A 7,592-nucleotide genomic window follows, 5' to 3' on the forward strand; every position below is an offset into this window, starting at 1 on the left:
ATGTCGGCAGCTCAGAATAACAACCCTTTTTGTTTTGGGAAATAGCTCTCTCCAACTATAATTATGTGCTTCTTGTGGTGCAGTTAATGTTACAAAAGACTCCTCCTCTCTGCCTATAAGGTGGGTATTGATACAGTTTTACTGGTCAAAATATCTCATCCTCTTGGCTATAGCACCTGGCCTAGGTTGGGCATGTGAGCTAAGCCTAGCCAGCTAGAATACTTCCATGATATGCAGAACAGTTTGGAAGTTCCCCAAAAAACTAAAAACAGAGCTCCCATACTGTCCAGCAATCCCACTCATCATTATATACCCAAAAGAAAGGAAACCAGAATATCAAAGAGATATCTGTACTCTCATGTTTGTTGCAGCACTGTTCAAAATAGCCAACATTTGGAAGCAAGCTAAGTGTCCATCAACAGAGGAATAGATGAAGAAAATATGGTACATATACACAGTGGAGTATTATTCAGCTATAAAAATAATGAGATCCTGTCATTTGCAACACATGGATAGAACTGGAGGTCATTACGTTAAGTGAAATAAGCCAGGCACAGAAAAAGTTTGCATGTTCTCACTTATCTGTGGGAGCTAAAAATTAAAACAATTGAAATCATGGAGATAGAGAGTAGAATGATGGTTACCAGAGGCTGGGAAGGGTAGTGGGTGAGCATGTGGAGGAAGTGGGGGTGGTATATGGGTACGAAAAATAATTAGAAAGAATGAATAAGACCTAATATTGGCTAGCACAACAGGGTGACTATAGTCAAAAAATTTAATTGTACCTTTAAAAATAATTGAGTATAATTGGATTGTTTGTACCACAAAGAATAAATGCTTGAGGTGACGAATACCCCATTTACCTGATGTGATTATTATACATTGCATGCCTATATCAAGATATATCATGTAACCCATAAATATATGCACCTACTATGTACCCACAAAAATTAAAAATGAAAAAAGAATACTTCCTTGGGATTTTTTTTTTTTAGCTAGAGCTATAAGGTGGGGTATGGAGGTAAAAGAGGAGGTGAAGGTAGTGAATTCCTTTTTCTTAACTGATTTCTATACTTAAATGTAACCTTGCTGAAAGCTGTTTCCACTACATAAAGAAGCCATCTGCAACAGAGAATGAAAGTACCATTTAGACAGGAGCAGAAACAATGAGAGAGGGTGGGAGGATCATAACATCTTTCTACTCTGTATTTCCAGACAACACCAAGAGAAGGGGTCCCACCCTTCTGAGGCTTGTTTTGGTTGCAATAATGACCCTTGCAATAAAAAATGTCTTGACCCATATAAGTCTCTCACAATGAGACCCAACTGCCTTTCCAAGCTTGTTCTTATTCTTTACACTAGGTTCCACTGAACATTTTCCTCATTCCTAGGATGTGTCACACCGTTCACACTTCTATGCATTTGCACTACATCTTAATTACTTATCAATGCCATTGCCTCCAGACTCTGAGCTCTGCAGCCCACCTTGTGGAGATATATATATATATATATATATATNTATATATATATATATACACATATATATATGTATATTTGCGTGTGTGTGTGTGTAATTTTTTTTAAATTTTACTTTAAGTTCCTGGATACATGTGCAGAATGTGCAGGTTTGTTACATAGGTATACATGTGTCATGGTGTTTTGCTGCACCTATCAACTAAGTTTTAAGTCCCACATGCATTAAGTATTTGTCCTAATGCTCTCCCTTCCCTTGCCCGCCACCCCTCGAAAAGCCCCCATGTGATGTTCTGCTTCCTGTGTCCATGTGTTCTCATTGTTCAACTCCCACTTATGAGTAAGAACATGCGATATTGTCTATACACATTTTAAATGCTTGTATCCTGTCCTAACAGTGGATAGCACAGTTCTTCACATATAGAAGAACATAGATAACATTATTAAACAAATGAATATCCATTTTAAAATTTATGTGAGGGCTGCTCCGTGATTTATGCTCTGTGCCAGAGGAATTTTCAAGGAAAGGATGTAAAAAAGGATAATGCCCTCCTATCTCTAAGTAGCTCAGAGTCTAATTAGGAGGGTCTGACACGTAGTGAATGCTGTAAGAGAAAAAGAAATGAAGCACTTACGTATATATTATCTCATTTAGTCTGTATGATAAGGCTTTAATGTTGATGTTCTTATTTTTCCCATTGAGCCCCCCAAAAATTATCAGCTGTGAGAGTTTAGGAAACTTGCCTAAGATCACTCCACAGGTAAAGTGACAGAGGCTGGCTGGCAACTGAAGTCCTCTTTCCTCCAAGGGTTCCTATCTCTGCTACTCAGTGGACAAATTAGCAGTGTGAAGCAGAAAAAGGAAGAAGGTTTATTCTTCTTGCCATTGTATAATTCATTCTCTCTCTCTCTATCTCTCTCTCTCTCTCTTTCCTCCACCCAAATTTTGATGATTTAATATTCAAAACCTTGTGTCATGAGCAGGGTATGTGGAGATGGGAATTGGAACCTAGCCCTGTGACCCTTAATTGAGTGATTTGTTTTGACTGCAAACACACTTTTCAATCACTCACCTTAAGTTTTCAACTGCCAAGATAGCACTACTATCACTTGATGGCAGCACACCCAAATTCTTATGGGATTGGAGTAGGGGGGAGATGACTTGATGAATCTAAAATTATTAGGTAATAGTAATAGTCAAAATTTAAATTTTTTATGCTTCTGAAAGTTGATGTCATGCAACTGCACTTGGAAAAGATGATATGATGCTTAATTTTAGATTCATTTGTATAGTTTCAATAGATTCCATAGTTAAAACTTATGCTTTATAGATATAAGACTATATAGCTATATAGGCAAGGAGATTCAGACAATTTAAAATAATAAAAACACTTACGCCTTTCTGGCTAACTTCACGAGGGTACAACTTGACAGCCCTTGGCTTTATGTCCACAATGTGAATGCATTCTTGTTTCCTACCCAGGTATTTCACTGTTGACCTTGAGGCATGAGACACAATAAAAACCCACAGTAGCCATGTAGACAACTCAGAGATGCAAGGCAGGGATCTTAACACCCTGGGGAGAAAACTCCTCACCAATGTGAGATGGGAGCTGGTGGATGTATTCTTCTTCTTTCCTCCCCCAGTGGACTGAGAACTACCTTCATCTCCATGCAACTGCCTTTGTTTCTGCTTTCAATGTCTTTTTTGTCTACCTTCACTAGTTTTTCAGCTGGCAAAGAGGTTCCTCCGCCATCATCTCTTAAGCCACAGCTTTCACCCCTTTCCCTGCTGCTGCTGCCCCTGCCTTCTCCTTATTCACTACCTTCCATCCCCCACCCTTCTCTTGCCCCTGCTCTGGCACTGAGAAAGCTATCGCTTTGTCTTTTTACCCCAATCTCAAAGCCCTCACTGTGCTCAGGAACCCTGATCTACTTAGATGATAATAAAAATATTTTTTTATTTTTAAATTGTTTTAAAGGTTTTTTTTTGGAGACAGGGTCTTGCTCTGTCACCCAGAATACAGTGCAGCAAAAGGGTGCAGAGAAGGGTGGGGGATAGAAGGTAGTGAATAAGGAGAAGGCAGGGGCAGCAGCAACAGGGAAAGGGGTGAAAGCTGTGGCTTAAGAGATGATGGCAGAGGAACCTCTTTGCCAGCTGAAAAAGTAGTGAAGTGCTCATTGTAACTTTGAATTCCTGGGCTCAGATGATCTTCCTGGCTCAGCCTCCTGAGTTGGGACAACAGGAGTGTGCCACCATGCCATGCTAATTTTTATTTTTTTATTTTTTTGAAACAAGGTCTCACTCTGTTGCCCAAGCTGGAGTACAGTGGCGTGATCGTGGCTCACTGCAGCCTTGACTTCCCAAGCTCAAGTGATCCTTCTGCCTTAGCCCCCCAGCAGCTTGGACTACAGGCATACGCTACCACACCTGGCTAATTTTTGTATTTTGTGTAGAGACAGGGTTTTGCCATGTTGCCCAGGCTGGTCTTGAACTCCTGGCTCAAGTGATCCACCTACCGCAGCCTCCCAAAGTGATGAGATAGCAAGCAAAAGCCACAGCGCCCAGCTTCTTCTAATTTTTTTTAAAATTTTATTTTGTAGAAACAGGGTCTTACTATGTTGACCATGCTGATCTTGAACTTCTGGCCTCAGGAGATCTTCCCTCCTTGGCCTCTCAAAGCTCTGGGATTACAGCTGTGAACCATCACACCTGGCCTTGTTTTCTTTTTAACATAGAGGAATCCATATAAAAGTGCTTTAATCCCAGATGAATCACTAAAAAAGGAATACAGTCGTGGTAATTTAGAGTGAGAAAAAACTTAGAGATTATCTAGTTATCAAACTCCCTTGCTTTATAGATGAAGAAATTGAGATTCAAGAGATAAATGACATGCACATGTTTATATGGTGTTCCTATTGGTATATCTATTACTGCATAACAAATTACCCTAAAACATAATGGCTTAAAACAACAACTTTATTATACCTAAATATTTGGCAGGTTAGTAATTAGGACAGATATCAGCTGGGTGGTTGTTTTCCATGTGGTTGACTGAGGCCACCTGGTGGTATTTAGCAGGCAGATGGCTGCCTGGAGGGTTCAAAATTGGTTCATCAACGTCTCATATTTAGGATGGATAGACCGGAAGCCTAGGCTCAGTTGAGACTCAATCAGAGCACCTGCAGGTGACTTCTGTTTTATGATGGTCTCAGGGTAGTTAGACTTCGTACCTGACAGTTCAGGACTCCCAGAGACAGTGTTCCAAAATAGTAAAAATAGAAGCTGCCAATTTGTGAAGTTCTCTGACCAGATAACATCAATCAGAGAGAGTAGGAGTAAAGCTGAACAATCAAAAATCTTCAATAAATATTGAATTGAAACTAAGAGAGCTTTTTAATACCGATTTTCATGAAACTCTGACTTTTCCATTAATTGTAATCAGAGTCTGAATCACACTGAAGTCCTGAAGGAGAGGAGATAGAAATTATTCTGGATGCTACCATTATTGTCATTTGCATGTCTGTCTCTGTTACTTTTTATTTTAATTTTTTTAGAGACAGGAGTTTCTTGCTATGTCACCCAGGCTAAAGAGTGGTGACCATTCACAGGCATGATCTTTGCACACTACAGCCTTTAACTCCTGGGCTCAAGTGATTCTCCTGCCTCAGTCTTGGCACCATAATGACCGTGATCAAATTAATTAATTTTTTTTGAGACAAGTTTTCACTCTGTTGTTCAGGCTAGAGTGCAGTGGTGTGATCATGGATTAGTGGTGTGCTGCAGCCTTGACCTCCCCAGGCTCAAGGGATCTTCTCACCTCAGCCTCCCTAGTATCTGTGACTATAGGCACGTACCACCATTCCCGGATAATTTATTTTTGTATGTTTTGTAGAGACAAGGTCCTGCTATGTTGCCCAGGCTGCTCTTGAATTCCTGGGCTCAATTGATCCACCGCCTTGGCCTCCCAAAGTGTTGAAATTACAGATGTGAGCCACCACGCCCAGCCAATCAAAATAATTTCTGATCTTAGTGCCTATTTGAAAAATAAGGATAATAACAGTGTTGTTATGCAAATGAAAAGAGATAATACATGCAAAGTAATATAATGTTGACTATTATTATTTCAATCTTCTTTTCTCCATCTATCTAACCGTTTTTCAACTTTGTACCATTCATTGCTCTTGTTGCACGTTGTGCTTACTGTTACATTTGCCAATCTGGCTTGTAATTTTCTTCCTACTTCCTTGAAGGTAAGAACAGGATCTTATTTATAATGATATTCCCAGTGTCTGGCATGTAGAAGATGCTTGTCAGAGAACAAACTTTTTGGCCAGGCACGGTGGTTCACATCTGTAATCCTAACACTTTGGTAGGCCAAGGTGTGCAGATTGCTTAAGCTCAGGAGTTCGAGACCAGCTGCGCCAACATGGTGAAAACCCATCTCTACAAAAAAATTAGGGCCGGGCGCGGTGGCTCAAGCCTGTAATCCCAGCACTTTGGGAGGCCGAGGCGGGTGGATCACGAGGTCAAGAGATCGAGACCATCCTGGTCAACAAGGTGAAACCCCGTCTCTACTAAAAATACAAAAATTAGCTGGGCATGATGGTGCATGCCTGTAGTCCCAGCTACTCAGGAGGCTGAGGCCGGAGAATTGCTTGAACCCAGGAGGCGGAGGTTGCGGTGAGCCGAGATCGCGCCATTGCACTCCAGCCTGGGCAACAACAGCAAAACTCCTCAAAAAAAAAAAAAAAAAATTAGCTGGGTGTGATAGCTTGCACCTGCGGTCCCAGCTATGTGGGAGTGCTGATGCAGGAGGACCACTTGAGCCCAGGAGGTGAAGGCTGCAGTAAGCTGTGTTTGTGCCATTGCCCTCCGGCCTGGGTGACAAAGTGAGACCCCATTTCAAAGCAAACAAACAAAAAACCAAGTTTCAGCAAATTAAATTTCAAAGCTTTGATTGAGTTATTTTAGTGACCCATGAACTGAGCAGCAGCTAATCTACAAAACAAAAAGGAGCTCTGATGAGCTAAACAGAATGGGTGAGTTTTATAGGCAGAAAAAAGCAGAAGCAAAGAGAAACAAAAAACAAATAGTAGATTGACCATTTCAGGGTTAATTTCCTTATAGGGATAAGGAAATCTTCTTGGCCTAATGGGATTTGGCTATTATCTCTTAGGTTTTGGTTTGGTAACGTGAAACTTTAGCATAGGTGATTCCATTTTGGACCTGCTATGTTTTCTTTAACATAAATGAATGTTGAGGAAATGAAGACTTTTTTTTGGCTATTCTAACCCTAACTAATATTCTCTCTTTTGAATGCATATAATAATTATAGTATTCACTACACAATCTAGCATTTAATTATTTAATGTCTCTTACTGCTTCATACATTGTATTTCTTCAATTAGATTAGATATTCCTTGAGGGTACACAGTAATCTAATAAATACATGTTAAATTATAGAAAAATATACAGTAGGCACTTAACAAATTATTGTTAAATGAATGAGTGAAACACTTTACCTCTTGCCTTTCTATTAATGACTTGCCCATTAATATTTCTAGGATCTTAGTTGTTAGAAGAAAAATAGGAAAGGAATAGTTGAGTTTTGCTTCAGTGGATGGTGGTATGTAAGTATCCTCTGTCACAAATTCACTTAATTATTTTGGAAAGTTATTTATAAGGTTATGGGAATCACTGTCATATTTATAATGCACTACCACTTGGCAACCAATTACATAACTTCCTATGTTTCACTTATACTCTCTCAAATCTTTTTGATATTAATTGCATGGCACACTTAGTTTAAGAGAAACTGCTTATTTAAAGTAGCAAAAAGATATTCTCCCATTTCAATGAAGCAAAAAGATTTGTCATGACTCAAAGTACAATGAAATATATTTTATAGGCTGAGGTTGTATCATTGATAAGCATTTTGCTTTACCTTGCTATGAAGATTTTCTATGATAAATGCTCCAAAAGTTTTTTTTTTTTTCTTAGCCCTGCCTAAGCAGGACATCAAAAAATTTGATTATAAACTCCTAACTGTTCCTCTCTATGGAAATCTTTAATAAAAGGTGAAAGATTCATTCATTATGAAGAGAAACCAGAGCAT

General features: G+C 39.3%; 1 non-coding gene across 1 annotated transcript; it reads right to left on the reverse strand.

The window, feature by feature from the left end:
• Nucleotides 1-7,475: 7,475 nt before the first annotated feature.
• LOC119473557 lies at nucleotides 7,476-7,592 on the reverse strand. The gene has a single exon (XR_005202768.1). It is a non-coding gene; the product is annotated as a U5 spliceosomal RNA (small nuclear RNA).

The sequence above is a fragment of the Cebus imitator genome, unplaced genomic scaffold, assembly GCF_001604975.1.
Source record: "Cebus imitator isolate Cc_AM_T3 unplaced genomic scaffold, Cebus_imitator-1.0 Scaffold166, whole genome shotgun sequence".
NCBI classification, from domain to species: domain Eukaryota; kingdom Metazoa; phylum Chordata; class Mammalia; order Primates; family Cebidae; genus Cebus; species Cebus imitator.